The sequence below is a fragment of the Anas acuta genome, chromosome 6, assembly GCF_963932015.1.
Source record: "Anas acuta chromosome 6, bAnaAcu1.1, whole genome shotgun sequence".
NCBI lineage: Eukaryota > Metazoa > Chordata > Aves > Anseriformes > Anatidae > Anas > Anas acuta.
In genome coordinates, this window is record NC_088984.1 from 3,677,033 (window position 1) to 3,695,463 (window position 18,431).

General features: G+C 38.8%; 1 long non-coding RNA gene across 4 annotated transcripts in view; it reads right to left on the bottom strand.

Annotated features, from left to right (window-relative positions):
- Positions 1 to 379: 379 nt before the first annotated feature.
- Positions 380 to 18,431, bottom strand: part of LOC137858793 (uncharacterized) — a 47,512-nt gene continuing 29,460 nt past the window's right edge. The window contains exons 4-8 of one of the 4 annotated variants that reach the window (XR_011098003.1): positions 14,219 to 16,465; positions 14,067 to 14,131; positions 5,584 to 5,624; positions 5,402 to 5,484; positions 380 to 4,423 (exon numbers count right to left, since the gene is read on the bottom strand). This is a non-coding gene — a long non-coding RNA (uncharacterized lncRNA). Of the gene's footprint in view, positions 4,424 to 5,401; positions 5,625 to 14,066; positions 14,132 to 14,218; positions 16,466 to 18,431 lie in introns of all 4 variants that reach the window. The other 3 variants (XR_011098001.1, XR_011098002.1, XR_011098000.1) reach the window with 3 other exon arrangements.

The following is an 18,431-nucleotide window of genomic DNA, read 5'->3' on the forward strand; positions in this document are numbered from 1 at the left end:
CCAAGAAATATGATACGACCTTGGCTGGGAAATGCAGCCAAAAGATCACTGTCACCTATTGACTAGCTTTCCTGCATGCATCCATAGCATAACCATTTTTTTTTGAATTACACCCAAGTAGGGAAAGGTGTCTCTCCTTGCTTACAAAACCCAGTGTCTTAACTGCAAAAGATGTCATGAGCACAGGCCAAAAACATGAGTGTGTCTTTTAAGTAAGACATTATTGTTCCTAATAGGAGAGAAAGAAAATAAACAAATAAACAAACAAACAAATAAATAAATAAATAAATAAGGCTCATCTTTGAAACTAAGAAATGTACTTATTGTTCCAAATTTTGAGCCAATCTTCAGAGTTAAGTTATATATAAGGTTCTTCTGGAGTTTTACTGGAGCTTGATATAATGCCAGAAGATACTAAATTCTCATTTTTAAGAGAATGACCACTACACAGAGCTGCCAACTGAGAGTTTCCTTTATTGCAATAAAGAGCTTGCCAGGGATAACCTCAGTAAAAATGACACTGATAAATACTTCAGTTTAAAGATAATCAATACAACACTTCCAGTGTTTACACGTGGTTTTATTTTTTGGTCAGTAGAATACATTTTTCTTGCCCAACTTCCACTTCCAACAAGGTCCTCTAGTCTTTTTCTTGCTTTGGAAACAGAACACTCTATGACTGAATCACGAGTACGTGTGCAGTGCTGTCAGTCGGCATAATACCTTGGACACACATGAGGGCAGGATTTGGCTGGGGGGAATGGCAGCGTAGCATGTTTTTTAAGTGATATATCTTCTTTGAAAATACTACTCCAGATTATATATACAGAATAAAACAATATATATTCTAGATCCATTCTTAATTGATTATTCCCTCTGAGATAATACCTTTCCCTCTTCATGTGTTTTTAGTCCCAGCTTTATGTGATTTCTTGCAGTTGTCCTGGATTTGGATTTCCCTCGATGGCCCTGTTCTGTTTTGAGAATAATTTATGTTTCACACTTCATTTGCATGCTTTCCTAACTGCATGGATAAAATAAGCACAAGATTCCTTGTCTCTAACTTCACAACTGAGCAAAAAAATCTTCTCCCTTTTCTTCCCATTCCTCATACCCTACTGCAGAGTCAGACACATTGCTACAGACATTCACATACATCAGCATAGTGAAGCGTCAACATGGTGAACCATCAGCAGAAACCTCAACTATGAAGTGGGAAAGTACGAGCAGGTAAAAGAGCAACAGATGTTATTTATGTGCTATGTCTCTTGTGGGAATGCTTTTGGTGTCTTTTATATATATGTATATATATATATCTATCTATATAAATTATTTTTTCCCCTTTTAGAGTAGCGTATGCCATACAGATAGAATACACATTAGTCGAACCACAAAAGGCAGTGACATGAGGACCATGTACAACCAGAACCATACAGATACACAGACTTGTGATAAAGTCATAATATGTGTATTTTCGTCTTTTTAATGTGAGTTGGTTTGAAACCTTTTACTTCAACATTTGCATAAACACCTACTAACCCTTCCTCCTTTTTAAACATGTAGTTTAGACACTAGTTTTGCCTCCATCACCAAGTCATCAGCAAGTTTCATCAGCAATTAAACTTTTCCAGTTTCAGGCTAGGACACTATGAACAAACTGATTCAAAACAAAGGATGAACACAGTGGTGGGGTAACCCCAGTTATGTTGGTTTTACTCACCACTTGCAATCTCTTCCTCTCTCTTGCCATATGCTGCAGCACATACCGAAAACTTTACCAAGTCAAAGGTCATATGCGGCTTTAGAAAAGTTGCATTGTTTATTAAGGGAAAAAAAAAAAAAAAAAAAAAAAAAAAGGAAAAAAAAAAGGTTGAAAAGTGAAAGAGCAAAAATTTAGAAGGAAGTTAAGGGAGTTTTAGGTGTTGAAGCAAAGCTGCAGATATTGGAGTACAAGTGGCACAGTGGCACAGGTTGCCCAGAGAGGTTGTGGAGTCTCCTCCTTGGAGTTCTTCAAAAGCCACCTGCACATGGTCCTGGGCAGCCTGCTCTGGGTGTTCACACTTGAGCAGGCCCAAAGGTCCCGGAGGTCCCTGCCAACCTTAACCATTCTGGGATTCTGCAGTCTCTAGAAACACCAGCTACTTCCTCGCCTCACTTAAAAACCTTCAAGAATCAGTCTGAGTGGAGAATAATTTCACTGGTTGCTGTTCATAGTGTTTTACTCCATGGCTGTTAGCTATTATTTCTGTTATATTGACACAAAAAGCAATCAAGAACATTCTCAATATAGTACCTCCTGCTTCTGCATTACAACCCAGTTACACAACCCACAACATTATACTACTTCTTTCGGTCCTCATTACTGAGCACTTAACATTCACACCCCGGTTATCTGTTCTTTAATAAGAAATAAAGTTTTTTGTTTATTTTACACCTATTTCACTTGTCATTTAAGATTTACAGAATGCCATCAATCTTTACCTCAGTACATTGACCTCAGTCTAATTGTTAGGACTCCAAATTCTGCACAGATGTTATAACTATGAATTTAACTTTATATAGCAAGAAATTCAGTACTGCCATATGCTGTCTTTTATGAGCTTGCAGTTTGTAATGAATATCCATGACTAATGCTTTTGACCCAGGTAAGCCCATGATTATGGAAGGTAAAAAATTTACTAAACTTTATCGCTGCACTTTAACTAACACTACCAACAACCAGTGTGAAGGAACTCCTTTGCCTGTGTGTTGATTTGAAAACATTTCTTAGCTCTTCTTAATATACCGTCTGCATCAAGTGTCAAAATCTGCCAGATTCATATATTTTTATATCATAAGATGGTTTTCTTTGATGTCCAATGTTATTCAGATATCTTTATATTTTGTTGCTTGAATCTTTTGGTTTGGTTGTTTTACTTTATTAAAATCAATTGGGACAAAACTTTCTTAAGCTTCTTAAGAACCAGTCAGGTACTAGAATTCAAACACATTTATTAAGAGTGGAGTTTCAAATATTTTAAACTATCTCTATTTAAACAATAGGGAATACCTATTCATAAGTAACTTAATCTTTATTAATCCTCGAGGATATGAACCAGATATTAGTTAACGTCCAAATTAACTTTCAAAACTGCAACGAGCCTTATCAGATAGTAAATGTAAAACTGAAAAATTAACCTCCAAAAGCAGACAAGTGAATCAATTGTGTAGTCCAATTAGCTACTTCCCAAATGCAGAAAGGACCTCTCCCTACAGAGAGGCGCTGAGGCGTGGCCCACATACTCTGTGTGGTCTAGCAGGGCTGGTGACTCTCACAGTGATGTGGGAGCCAGGGAAAATAAGGTGGCAAAGGTTGCAAGGGTCGTTCAAGGCCTTGTTAAGGTTTAAGAGAGGGTGATATGGCTTCAGCAGTCTGATGATGTACCGAAATCCAGAGCTGGAAGCCCTTTGGGGTGAGGTGGGACACTGCTATCTTCAAAATGAATTTACTTAACATTAAATAATTATTCTTTTATAACTGTAGGAGCTTCCTTTCTAGAGTATGGACCTGCATCCTGCTCCATATGGGTAGAGTCCACCCCATGGTAGGGGGTCCCTCCCTCACAGCAAGAGGTCCGTTCTTCTCCTGGAAGTTCTTATTAGATTAGGTGGAGGCAAACAGCCACCTTTTTCCAAGGGTGTTTAAATTAGCTCAAAAGGCACTGACCACTTTGCTAGATAACTTTTTAGCATGTAATTAGAAATGAAAGGCAAAATGGTAAATAGCAAATTATGAGGCCTGAAAGTCAAGTTTAACCCACTCAGTATTAAACTGCTGACATCTGAGTGTGCAGGAGGTGACTTACCCAGGGCAGCTGAAGGTCACATCCCGTGCTGTAAATATCCTGATTGTCACATCTGCAAGTAAAATCAAGGGTATGTCCTGCTAGAAATCCACACTGACGACTAAAGTAAAAGTATTGAAACTCTTTACTATAAACAGTTTTCGATGCAGCCACTGAATATTACTAACTAGTTAAAATGAACACAGCAATGAGGTATTTTATGTTTCCATTAGACAGTAAGAGACTGAAGGTGAGCTGAGCGTAAAACACTTGATGGTGGTAATATGTGCGTCCATTTATTCAGTTCTGAGTAACGTTCATCTCAAATATCAATTAAAATAGCCTAAGCAACAGCAAAGGAAGCCTAGTCCTGCATCATTAACTTTTTGTCAGCACTGCTGGGAGTGTATCAGCAGATCTACAGCTGCTGGTTTTGAGTGTGTTGAGTGTTATGGAGGGGATGCTCATCTCACTGTACAGCTAGCCGATCTCATCCTAGCATGTTCATCAAAGTAACACGAAGTAAAACTGGTGTGAGGTAAGAATGAAGTTTTCTGGGCATGAATCTTCACTCTTCTTCCCACGTAGTCACGTTCACTCTGCAAAGTGAAAACAATGCATGACAACATGAGAACAGAGGCTGAACCTTCATACACAGCCAATAAGTAACGAAGCCCTCCCTAGTTCACTTGATCTGAAGGTACAGCCCATAGGCACTTTTTCATTTATTTTCTGAATAAATTTGAGCTTTTTTTCTTCTGAGTAGGACAAACAAAGCTCAGAGTCATAGCAACCAGTGACAGAGTCCCCTTCAGACACCCTCAGCTGATATTAGCACCACAGTTTTGGAAAAGCACTGTGCCAGGAACGAGTTACCGATGTAGCATTACAGCCAAAGCTACTTTGTAAAGATATCACTACAGCTATAGTCAGGCATCCTTCCAATGAACAATAGTAAATAACAATTGGGTCTAGACTCTTTTTCTGATTCAGATACTCGTTTACTGTGATTTTAATGTCTATTTTATTTCACTATATTTATTTTTTTTTAACTGTTATATTTTTTTTTCACTTTAAAATGTATTTATTTTCTGTTAATTTATTTTCAGAGTTAATGGTCTATCTCTTGTGAAATCAACTGTCAAACGTAGCAGAATCAGCGATTGGATGAGAAATGTTTATGCAGTTCAAGTGCTAACATAGTGTGGCGTTAGCGCAAGAGGAATTATGCAGGACTCTATCACCATGACTGTGTGTTAGAAGCTGTTTACTGACTTTAGCTAAAGCAAAGAGTGAAACACTTAGATTTTTATCTGAAGCCCTAGAATCTGGAAAGCATAATAAAAAGAGAAATGACCCTCATTAAAATCCACTTCCTGTTTTAGGTTTACTGGAATTAATCCTAAAACAAATTCTGCAATCTCTCCTCAAGGCCCATTTCTATGGCTTCTTCCATCTAAAGAACAAATTATGCTTAAGTTCTCTCTCCCATTTTTGCTGATGTGTGATGAAAAGAGAATTTGCTGTACCTCTACAGCCGACAGAGTTTTTGGCATCTAAACCTAAGGAAGTCTCACCTCTGCACTTGCCTTTGGCATTTCTCTTGGTCTTTGTAGAACACTTTCCAACAATTTTCTACAGATGCATATGGGAGATACCACTGCACCAAGAAAGAACTACAGTGCATTAGCCTCTACTTAAGATAAGGTAAAGCGGGAAGTGCCACACCTGTGCCAATAGGAGAAATACTTCCTCTTACAGGGAAGAGATTTATGCATTTCCCAGCCCTTGGTGGAAGACCTGCACACAGAAGAAATGGAAAATTCTGTTTTATGCATGTTTTTATAAGTCTTTGCCAAATTTGCATCATTATAATGTATAAACACATAAATTAATAGCATTGAAACCATTGGTTTATTATTGCTGAGCTAAGATGGGTGAAGCTGCTGCTACATGGACACAGATTTCAGACCATATCTTAAAAGAAAGGCTGGCAGAGATTTCTATTGACTGTCCTCATTTAAGGGACAAAGTCCCTTTAACCTGAGTGAACATTTCATCTGAACAAGGGTCTCCAAGTTTAGACTCAGGGGAATTGCTTTCTTGCCCTTGGTTTCAGCCAGAAGTAGAAAATGCAAAGATATGTGAGAAAAAAATAAAAATAAAAATAAAAATAAAAATAAGAAGAAAACTTTTATGACCTATGATTTGGTTCATAAACTTAAATTTCATTCTACCTAACACAAGCGGGAGGCAACAGGGAGAATATACATCTGAGTTTATTAGCTGACAATTTTAGCTATTAACATAAACCTGTGAAAAAGCCAGTGTGGTCTCAGAATTCACCAGGTGAATTATTTCCAGGATGAAGTAGCAATGTCATGGTAGAGAGGGCTGCTAGAGCTTGCTCTGAAATAGTTTATGGTGAAGAATTCAGTTTAGTTAAAGCTAAAAAACAGGATCACTTTTAGTTAAAGTATCAGTCTGTAAACATCAGGGAGGAGAAAATATTATTCCAGCTAAAGAGCAAGCTGGAAGGGAAACAGGAGTAAAAAGAAAACTCAAGTGGTATAAATTAGTCACACATATACTTCCCATGTAAATTAAAAGGTCTTCAGATAACAGAGGATCGAGGTTGTGGTGCATCATCACTGCAGAAATCAGGAAAACTAAACTATGTCGAGATCTGATTAGCTAAGTTTTTGAAAGTGAATAAGGAAAGTGCAGCAGCAGGTAGGGGGACCTGAAGTACACTGAAAGTTGTATTTCTATGTCCTTAACTAGCCTGCTTCCTTTACCCCTGCTAAACACTTAGCTATTAGCAGTTGAACAATAACACTCCTGCCTGTTAGTACAAATCTCATCTCAGTCAGAAAAGCAGAAAAAAAATGATAATGTCAATGAATCTGAAGGACCAAAAGCTAAAATTGCTGGTGAAGAGCTAGCAGTAAGTTTGCAGCAGTTCCTATCTTCTCAACAGCTCAGTTCATATCTACTGAGACAGCTAACGAAACAGGAATTGGAGCGCTGCTCTCATGAGTCACTCTGGAAACCTTTACATAAAAAAAAAAAAAAAAAAAAAAAAGCTGTGTGTTAAAAGTATCTTAGCCAAACATGTTATTTCTCTTAAATATACAACAAAACATAACTGTCCTCAAGGTAAATATCCTCTGTTTTATTACTTTAGATCACTTTTCAGTGCTGTAATCATGTCATTATGTTTGCAGTTCCTGGCTCCAAAAGAAGCAACCATCTAACTATAAACTTCTGGTTTCCCAGTCCATTCTGTCTGTGTCACTTTGAGGAGGACAACCAAAGTTCAGTGAGTCTGAACCTACCACCGAAATTGATGGGAGTAAGCTCAAGTCTCCTTGTCCATGACATCTGTAAGAATTTTCTTCTCTGCTATGCAGTTTCTAAGAGATATTCACAGTTCACATCTGTTTTTTTTTTTTTTTTTTTTTTTTTTTTTTTTTTTTTACTGGATTGGAGATTTGCAGCAGGAAAAAAGCACAGTCAGTCTATGTTGTCCACTGATGTACCAGGAACACTTTGATTGGTACCACCAGGGGTTCCTGCGTTTTTGGTATTTTCTATAGTATCGTACAAAAAACATAGGGGTAAAAAATATATATATCTTCCTTTTGTCTATAGATGGATAGGAATTTGAATAATAGAACACTGAAATCATTCTTCTCCAGGTCTTTATAAGGCCATTACAGTGACTCCCAGGATCAGACTGCTTCTTAAATGTTACTGTAAGATTTTGTACCTTACTGTGCCATGTCCTTTGAGGGTAACAGCTCAGAAAGCTTGGTTTCAGCCTATTACAGCCAGAACAGGGACACAGCATGGGAATTCCAGTTGCTTTGTTTTCATAAGTTTTTGCAATACGTTATGTTTTATTTTCCCTACCTTTGGAGCCAGGAAAGTTGTATCTGTCATGAGTAACTTCTGCAAAAAAATATGATGGTGGAGACCAAAGAATAACAAAAACGCTTTCACACTGAGAGGCCTCTCACTGTAATAACAGCATTAATCAATAATTGTAATAGCAAGTGGCAGCAAGACTTAAGTGTCCTTAAACTACCTTTATGCTTCTATACATTTATACATACTACAGAAAAAGTTAGGGTCTCCCTTGTGGTAAGACAGGTCTGGACAACTAGATACAAGCAATAGGAAGATAACCTCCCAGGTGGTCCAGTTGTCTACAAGAGCCACATTGACAGCTGGTAACCAACTCATCCATGGACTAGACAAGTGCAGTGTAGCCCCTAAAATATCTGCTTTTAGGCACCACATCTCATGTTGGGCTGGCCAGCCTTGACCTACCATGGATGTGTATACCAGAATACCCTCAGTCCCTAAATAATTATTATTATCTTTTAGGAATGAAACTGCAGGTAGAAGATGATACTTCAGAACCTTTCTATGCTATCTTTTAGCTCTCCTTTACTTTTCTATTTTTGTTGTGTCTGTTGAGGTCAAACCAGTGGCAGCTTTAATTGCACTTACAAGGCATGTTACTAAAATGGGCACAGAGTCCTAACCTCAACGTTTTCTTCATTATTTTGCAACTTTGGGAGCATGCCAACATCATTGCAAGATTTGGCATGCATTTACCTGGAAAGAATGAGAAACTTCATATTTCATTTCAGCTTTGCAAGGTTTCCTCCCTACACCCCTCTCACCCCTACACCTCTCACCTCTCCCCCCCGACTTCCCCTGAGGAAAAAAAAAGGAAAGAAAAAACAACAAGGCAAGCAGAGGAACTGGAAACATAGTCAAAGGGCAAAGCTGATCTCTCTGACAATGATATAAATCAGCACTGCTCAGTAGGCTTCTGGGGAACTCCCCCTGAAAGCAAGATCAGACCCTTCACAAGGGACCGCATGTTTTGTGGGTAGCCACTCTCTTCTGTCCTTGAATTTGGGTATTATGTAGAAGTTATTTTTACCTGCTCCTCCAGCTAAGGCCAGTTTGCTACGTGAGAGTTTTGTTGCACTTGGACTTGGAAGTGTGAACTTTAAAGGCCAAGCTGATAACCCTACCTGCAACCTAGTGCCTTAGATTCCAGTCTAATGAAGCTCTAAGTTTAACTTCTGTTTCAGACCTTTAGCACAGAAAATATTTCTTGCACAGCTGCTACTTGGTGCTTGGAACTTAAAAATGGCTTCATTTTGACAGACAGACTCACCAGGCAACTAACAGAATTTTACAGAATATATACATTAAGTATTTTAATGTCAAATGTTTAAACAGCCTTTAAAAAGGGATGGAAATAGAGGTTACCACCGCCCCCATCCCACCAGAGTGGTGGCCCTTGCAAGTCACACTTCTCCTGAAGCTTCTTTTGCTTCGTGTCTGGGGCTGCTTCAGTAGGGACTCAGCTACACCCACATAAAATGAAAGTTTCACAGACAGTGAAGTTTCACAGAAAGTTTCACAGAGAGGCATTCGCTGTCTCTTCTGCCACCTTCGCTTCCTTATCGCTGGATTAAAGAGAGGGCTCCACAGGGTGGAGTTCTCCCAAGAAAATGACAATGAAACCATGTTTCTTACTGCCTAGCACAACACTTCCTCAGTGAAGATGCGAGCACCTTGCCTTGGGGACTGCAAGCAAAGGGGTGCCCACCACAGTGTCAAGGTAGGGGTGCTGCCTCCCTGCGTGGGATGCTTAGGATTTGAATCAAAGCATTTTCCTGCTCAGACCCATGGAGCTGTGCTTTTCTCTGTGGGATGTCCAATTCTCTCCGTGCACCCTGCAGAGCCTCACTAACTCCTATCTCCAGCCACAGTAACCTACTGGGCACACGGTTTAAGCATAGCCGTGTCCAAGCCCTTTTGCAGTATAAATCCACAAAAATGTCACTGATTCCCATAAGAGAAAATCAGTGCAAGTGAGGGCAGACCATGGCCCAGCAGCCCCACAGCCCAGCACAGAGAAGAGCTGGCGACACCAGTGAGCGGCAGCCCCGAGCTGGGCAGGGAGCAGCTGAGAGGAAGCCAGATGGGTAATGAAAGGGGCGCAGCCAGCTCCTCAAAAAATAGACTTTTAATTGGAGGATGTTTTGCAAGACACCCCTGACATAAAGTTGAATTATTTTCATTTTTGCTCAAACAGCAAAAAATGTAAATGTTGCTGTTTGCGCAGAGACTTTTTTTTTTTAAGTTGTTGTTGCAAGACAGCACTTAAAAGGAGGCTGATATTAATCATCTCCATGTAAGGCAAGTTTAAAATGGCATATCAACCAATTATTCAGAGCAGCTGATGGGCAGTGGCCTATTGTGCTGGCTGGTGTTTCTCCGGAGCGGGTATCAAATGGGTCCACGTGGCACGAACAGAACAGAGCTCCAGATGGGAGAGCAGTTCCCATCTTTTGCAGAGTAAATCTGCTGTTTGAGACTATATTATATGACTGAAATTTTATACATATGACTTTGTTGGAGCTGGGATCTCTTCTTTTGAAAATGTGCTACAATAATAATTGCATTTACCAGTTGCCAGTCCTTCTCGCAAAACATTTTTTTTTTGTTCCGATTGTGAAATTAATTGTCTCTAGCTAATATAATTAAAAACAAACACTTCTGATTTCAGCGGAGGGAAAGGGGAGAAAAAAAAAAAGCAACTGCAGCCCTGATTTTCTATTGACAACAAGAAAGCCCTGCCATCCCTGAACTGTTTAATTATTGAAATGAACTGTAACAGTACACTGGATTGTTGCCGAGGTCACCGAGCAGTGCTGGATGTCAAGAGGAAAGCAGCAGCTCCGAGAGCCCTCCAACGCCCCAGGCTCCGTCTGAAAACCCACACACTTTTTCTCAAGCATTCGGCCCCTGATAGGTAGCCTGATAGCAGTGCCGATTTGCTGGTATTACAGAGGTCTGACGGTGCTTGCTTGTTTTAAGACAAGCCAAACTATGCTCTGGTGACCACCGTGACGCTGTGATTCCCATGCCCTATCGCATTCCTCTTTCTCAGATCCCAGGCATTTTTTTTTTCCCCTACGTGCAGTCCAGGATGTAGACAAATGAATTCCAAGTGACCTATGTGGGGGTGGACTCTTTGGAAACAAACAACAAAAATAAGATATCTCCTGTCCTCACTTTTTCATTTGCTTGCTCCCTGGATACAGTTTATTCATGGCAATGAAACACACATTTTGTCTCTGGAGCAAGATCCAGCAGCAACATCTTTACCACCCCCTAACTTTTTTTTTTTTTACTTTTTCTTTTTCCCCTTCTTCCTTCTTTTCTTTTCCTGATTTCCTACTTCAGTCTTTACAAAAGAGATCTTGTTTTACCTTATCTGCTCCTTTGGAAGTCAGGCTGCCCTTTAAAGCATATCATATCAAGGCTTTCTATTGATTTAAATGATTTTTTTTTTTTTTTTTCTAGAATAGTTTTGGAAACTGGAAGTTTTGAAAAAATGCATGTGCGTATCTGTACTGGCAGCATGATCTGCTTTGCAAATAATCACTGAGTATCCAGGGAAAGGGAAAAAACTTCTTTTGAAATTTTCAATGTGAAGAAAATTCTGTAGATAGAAAAACTGCTAAAAAGAAATAAAACTGCAGTTGGGGAGCAGACAATAAACATTTCAGATTGCTTTATGGCACACTATTACAGGCAACTATCTTGCTTAAGTAGGCATAACATTTTTCACTGTATATATTTAAGGTTTTATTATGGTTTGGATTAACAGCAGGAAACCATCGCTCTTGAAGGGAGGGGAGAAATAATTTTTGCCAGTTCAGTGGCCTGGCAGGTAGCAAAAAGCACTTTTTAAACAGGACATTGGATGTCTGAATTCAATGTGGCCTGAGAAATGCCCTGAATGGCCTCCAGCTTAGTAGGATGCTCATGTCATGGCCTGCATGCAAGGGATGTCCATGGGCAAGAGAAGACCCTGGGGACTAGCGCTGCCCCACAGTCACTGTGTTAGTGACACCAAGGCTTTTGCTGGGCTACCTACAATCAACACAGCCCTGTAAGCCTGTCCTCCTTCCCTGCCTGATTTTAGGGGCAAACATCAGAGCATTCAGGGCCACTGTGGCCCTTCAACAGCTCTCATCCATCCTCCAGAGCAGCTCTCTAGGACAGCAAGTTACGTGGTGACATCTACCTCCAGGCTGCCAAATCCTGCCAGTTCAGAACAATGGAACACAGAATAACGGGAAAAGAATAGCCCACATCAACACATCCAGCATTGTCCCAGATTCCCTTCGGCTTCATTAAAATTAGTGACGTCCTTCAGTCTTGGGTGCACCAGACCTTGCCTGCTTCTGCATGGAGCACTGCTGGCGGAGCTGCCGGTGCTCCCCAGCATCTCCTCATTGCCAGCACTGGCTCGGTGACCCCAACCCAAACCCCACATTTGGGAAACATGCCACTGCCCATAGAGACCCATATAGCCATAGTTGTTCAAAAGAAATTAGAGTAACCTAATTTTTATTATTCCCTACAGAGTGACAACTTGCCCCACTCCCTGATGTACTTCTACGTCCAAAGAAACACGTTCCATTTATCCCATCGCGCCCACCTGCATCCAGACTCTCATGGACACAGGATGGGGACAAAAGCTTCCAATATGCAAAGCTTCAGCCAGGCAGAGACACAAGGAGCTAATCTCTTTGTAAATTATGTGAACTGAAGTAAGTAATTTAACAGCTTATTCCCCCAGGTAGCCAGTGACCACTGTATGTCCCTGTTATTTAATATGACAGTTAACCTTTCGAGGGCTGGTAGTCATTTCAGATTAACCTTTGTATCTTAAAAATTAGTAAGCAATTTTCTTCTGGTTATTTTTTTTTTAATTGTTATTTTTTCCACCTCTTTCCAGTGGTCATCTCATCTACATTTGTTCACCCTTTTTAATGCATCAGATTGTGAATCAGAGTTGGGAAGAGCAAGGGGAGGGACTGCTAAGAAATTGGAAAACATTTTTAAGGAGGTAAGATGAAGTATTTTTGCCATAGTTTACAATTATAATAAAATAAATCTAGAAACTATTTCATGTATGAGAGCATGTACATTAGAAAAAATATTTCTTTCTATAATGGATAACCATCCGATGAACACTAGAATGTGAGTAATTTGTCAGCTTTTCTTTTAATTAAAACTCTGAATATAGTTCATGCACTGTTTGATTCAGCATCAACATTTTGGATGGGGGCTAAAACTGATTTCCTCTTAAATATGTGGCATTTCTCAGGACAACTGATGAAATGTGCCTTAACATTAAGCTCTTGAACCCATGAGGTTGGCTTGTTTCAAGATCAGTAAATCAACAGATATTAGAGTAATAGCCCTGAAAAGGCTCAAGACTTCTAACACTTCTGTAAATGCTCTCTTTACCAAAACTGCATCCATTTTTCCTCTCAGACAACATGTTTTAATTCATTGCATCATTACCAAGCTGGTCCACTGTAAAATGAATTAAAATCATGCTAGTTAGAACAGTTCCATTCTAAATATGTTTCTCAATGCAATCCATGAAACATTTAAACAGATTAATTTTTATTCTTTTTTTTTTCTTTTAATTTTTGAACAACTGAGAAATCTCCTCTAATTTTTTATTTTTATTATTTATTTTTTTCCCAATGATTGCTTCTTCGAACCTTCCTTTGGGGGAATATTTAAACTTGCATGAATTAACAGTGGTCTGTTCCCACCCTTCCCACCAGCTTACTCTGCAGTGGGCAGGCACATGATACCTGTGCACATTAGAGAGCTCCATCAAAATCTGCCAAGCCAACATACAATACTAGTGTGTCAGAGAGGAGAGGAGTGATATGTCCCTTGTGAATAAATGTGAATAAACAAATGCTTTTATTTTATTTTATTTTTCTGCTGGAAAGAGGATGACACAATATCATATGGGTTGGGTATCAAAGTTTGCAGCCCCATGCTTTTGTGTTAGACTCATCTCCCAGTCCCTCACCACAACTTTGCAACACAGGGACTGAAAATCACCATTACACCTCCTAAAAACACTCATAACTTACCATATTTAGATTTAAGTTTTGGTTCCCTCTATTTTGCCTGTTTTGATAAATACCCATGGCACTCAATAAAATTGAAACATCAATGAACAAAACAGATCCATATGAAAATTTCCCTAGGGATTAGGAAAGGAGAAGAAGCACATCTGGTAGAGGAGAGTCACATTGCTAAGTATGCTCAAGTTCCACGTTTATAGGTGAGTACCAGTGGTAATCTAATTTATCTGTAACTTACCTGAATATTTCTTGGTTCAAAGCCTAGGGAATGCAAAGGAGAAACCTGAAAACTAAGAAAGCTCACTCAAAAAAAAAATTAAAAAAAATGGAAACAGTCAAATTTATATTGTAAGCACCATGGTAGCCCTCTTTGTGAGAAAGAGCTCTTACTTCATTCCCTGGGAATTACTTGAAGGCAAACATGGTGAGAATTACTTTGGAGAGTGTTTGAGGGAAAGCACACCATGGGAAAGAGGAGCAGATGCATCTTTTGAGTTCTGTATTCTTCATGCCTCTAACTTCATATACCCTTTACACAATCTTCCACTAATTCTTCTACACCGATAGTCTATAGAACCTAATTACTCAAAGTTTTTTTTTTTTTTTTTTTTTTTGTGTGTTTTTTTTTTTTTTTAATCCTTCTATAAAATGCATAATGCCTGATATCTGAGTCACAAGCACAGTTAATGTAATCTAACACATATTGCAGGAACCTACTGCACACAGATATTACCAATTAGCACATGATTTTAACAATCAACATTCATGCAATTAATAGAACACTTCATATTCCTTCTAATTTTGAGCTCTGCATGAGCATATGTTATCATGACGGAATGTGGGATCATTTATTTATACTGGAAGCAAGGCTTCACATAGAAAGCTGAGATGCTGAAAGTTAGCTTAGAAGTAAAAAAGCCTCAGTTTTGCATTGAGAAATAAATACTTTTCTTCTCCTTTCTAAAAGTTGAGTTGTATCCTTACCTTCTCTTTGATGCTTGCTTTTAATAAGCCTCTGAATGAGAAACTGCTCTGATTGCAGCTGGGGAACACAACTGTAAATTAATCAACAAGCAGGTAAACACTTCTCTCTAAAATTGGATAGCACTACGTAAAAAAGATTCATAAAAAAAGAAATAAACATATTGTGTTCCTTAGATCTTAATATTTTTTTTTACATTTAGAGATTATAGTATCTGAGCACTTTGTTTTCCTTATTGCATTTGTTGTTATACTTTGCTGTATAATTATCCTCATACAACAGATGAAGAACTAAGGTATATAGAGATTAAAACAGAGCTCCACAGTATTTAGGCACCTATTTCCATCAAATTCCTTAGGATTAAGGCATTTAATACATTTAGGGTCTGGTCCTGCCTTTTTTTCTTACTGCAGAGGAATCAGGGCACCTAACCCCTGTTCCCAGAGTCCTGGTAACTGCTGGCCTACCTGACTTGTCTCTCTGCTTGCTCTGGGGTGTTAACATAAGCAAAAAGCAACAAAAATTTATTTTAATTACTGAAATCATAGATGTGTTACTAGCTTGTTAAGGAGGAGGGATGTTCAATACGAAGGTGGTTTTTACACGTAGGCTGGAAGGAATCACACCGCACTGCTGCGGTAGCTGGAGCTGCTACGTTCCCAGTCTATCACCGAGGAGAATAACGTCAAAACACAGAGGTTGTGCAAGCCTTCGTTCCAGAACATCCTCACATCTTCAGCTGCCTTCTTACAGAAACGTCGCACGTGTTTCCTACAACTGAAGACATTCCAGCAGGCTTCACAGCCTTCAGCAGCTCCTCCTGTGAGTTTTAATACAAGGGTATGCCAAACCAGTACCACACCATGATGACCTTCACTTTGTTTAGGAATTTGCCTGTCTAATCTTACTTTCCATAGATTTTGGAGAATGCAACTAGTGTTGCATGGGTTGGAGTCCTCTTCCACTTACAACACAGCAGGAAAGGTGATGTCAGAAGGGGCATCTGACAGCAGAAGCAACCACATTCCTGTGAGCTGCATGGTGACTTCCCACTCCTTGCCTGTCCAACAGGCTAGTGACAGTGCTTGGTTCCCTTGGGCTTTTGCCCCAGGAGCTGCTCCAAGACCCTGTGTCGAGAGGCTGTTGATGCAGGGAATTTTCCTCCAGCAGCAGGAACCGAAGCAGCTGCAAGAGCTGCAGATGTAGCCTTTAAATCATCATGTCTTTTCCTCTTTCAGGACAAGCTCCTGAGAGAATTTGGTTTACCACACATCTGACGTGTATTTATGTGTTGCGGAACAGGAGTAAAGTAGCGATTCTCAGGGCATAACTGTATTCTAAAAAACGTCAGAGAAGTTTTCATCCTCCCTTGCACTGTCTCCCCCCTCAAGGCAACATTCACACAAGCACCTCCTTTTGGGCAGCTGCTGTTTCAAACAAGAATATATCATAGTAATCTACAGGTGGCTAAAGAAAAGAGATTTCACCTGTGGCTGCAGCACTCCTTCTTATCTCAAGGGCTTTTCAACAAAATTTGGGTAAACAGGGAGGAAATGCTCTGAACATCAGTATCTGATTGCCATATTTGTATGTTTTGAAATAAGTATGTGTTGAAATCGGTCCAGATTTCCATGATGACAAGGGAGGATACACAACTGCAGAGAGGAAAAAAAAAAAAAAAAGAAAAGCTTCACATCTCCAATTCAGTTTGCCTGAGGTAACTTCAGCCAAGGTAATAGAGCAGCACTAGTGTCACTGACAGAGGTAAACTAAGGGTGATGGCTTTTCACACTGACTAAGTGTATTAGCACTGGCCTTCCTGCCAAAAATAAATAAAATAAAAGTTTGAATAAAAAAAAAATGTACTTTTTTTTTTTTTCATGATATCAATAGTAAATATGGTGGTTATTTTTTTTAAGCATTACTTTACTAAAGGCTTTACTGCACAAAGAATCCAGGGGGAACAGAAAATCATATAATTGTGCAGGTTGGGGAATTCTCTAAAAATACGTAACCATGGCACCCTTGTCATTGCCAATCAAGTAATCTTGATAAAAAGTAAAGTAATTAGCCTTTGAGAAGAGCATAAAGCTAATTAAAAATGACAACTTAGTCATCTCCACAAACAACAGCACAGAATCAAGTCAGTAGTTCTAACTACAACATGACTGCAATACCCTGGCCTGCCAAGGGGGCCTTCCTTCAAGCCCATTAAAAGAAACCATGGTTTATAGGATCTAAACTTTGATAGCGTTTTCCTTTGTTCTAAAATTTGGATTTGCTTCATCTACTGTATGGTATGTCTGCTTGCTTTTTTGTGCATTTTACCATCTTTTACTAAGTCTTTTGCCATCCATCAGTAATTTTTATAATTTAAATGACATTTAGGAGCATATAAAGTCGTATAAAAAGACTATAAAATGTGAAGCATAAGCACATTCATTTCATAAAAGACTTACAAGATACAAATAACAAATTTATTTTCATAACAAAGTTGTTCTTCACAACTTTATAAATAGTAACCAATAATGACTTTTTATAAATAATCAAAAAGAAACCACAAATTCTTCATTTATATAGCTATATGGGGTTCTGTCCTCCCATAGGCGTTAATAGCAATGTTTTAATTAATTTCTTTGGGAACAAGAGTGAATATTTCTGCTTTTGTTGTCATAAAAAAAATCCTTGAGGAGGACAGGTTTTCAGAAAAATTTCACAAATGATATCACCTTTCATAGCAGATATTTTTACTCATTGCAGGTACAGAAGATAACAAATGTCTGTTTTTTCAAATCAAAAAATTCTACTGAATATTTCCTAACATAAGCATACGTAGAATATAAATATATATATTAACATATATTAACTACAGCTGGTAGTCCACAGTACCATGTTTCTTAAAGCTGAGAGCTCATTTGCTTTGAAAAATTAAGATTTGTTAATCTAAGTTGTATGCAGATATCTTCATCTCCATGAATCTTTGGTGCAATTCCTGAACACCCACCCATAACCTTAAATTTTAAAAGGACCAATCAGTACTGACATGTTCTGGTCAAGTCCAAACAGTGATATCTTCAACAGATCCATCTGAGTGCTGCTAGCACTTCATCCCACTAATATACCTTCTCCAAGCACACAGAGGAAATACGGGTTTGATCTTCGGAATAAGGATTGACTGACAGAGGAAAATAAGTTTTCATCATTTTTTTTTTCCCTAGCCCATGCTAATGTTTGACTAAATTTTAAGTTCTGTATTGCTAGGAGAGAAAAGAATAATGATTTAGAGAAACCCTTAGGCTGCTGAAACATGATGCACATAAGCAACCTGCAAAACAGAATGATTGTGATTCAGTGTAAGAACTGAAAACTTAAGCTCCTTTGACTTACCGTACATATGAATACACGATTTGGTAAAATAGTTACAGATGTGTATCTAGACCAAATAAAAAGACCTTGTAGCCATACAGAAAATATGTATCTGCTTGTGCTGCACTCTTATAAAAGCTTGAAGCAGGAATAAAATGTTTGCTTATATTTTGAACAAATGTTGGATGAAACAAAATTCTGAGCAACCATGAACAAGATAAAGACCTTGATCCTGCTCTGTAATGAATTGTAAGG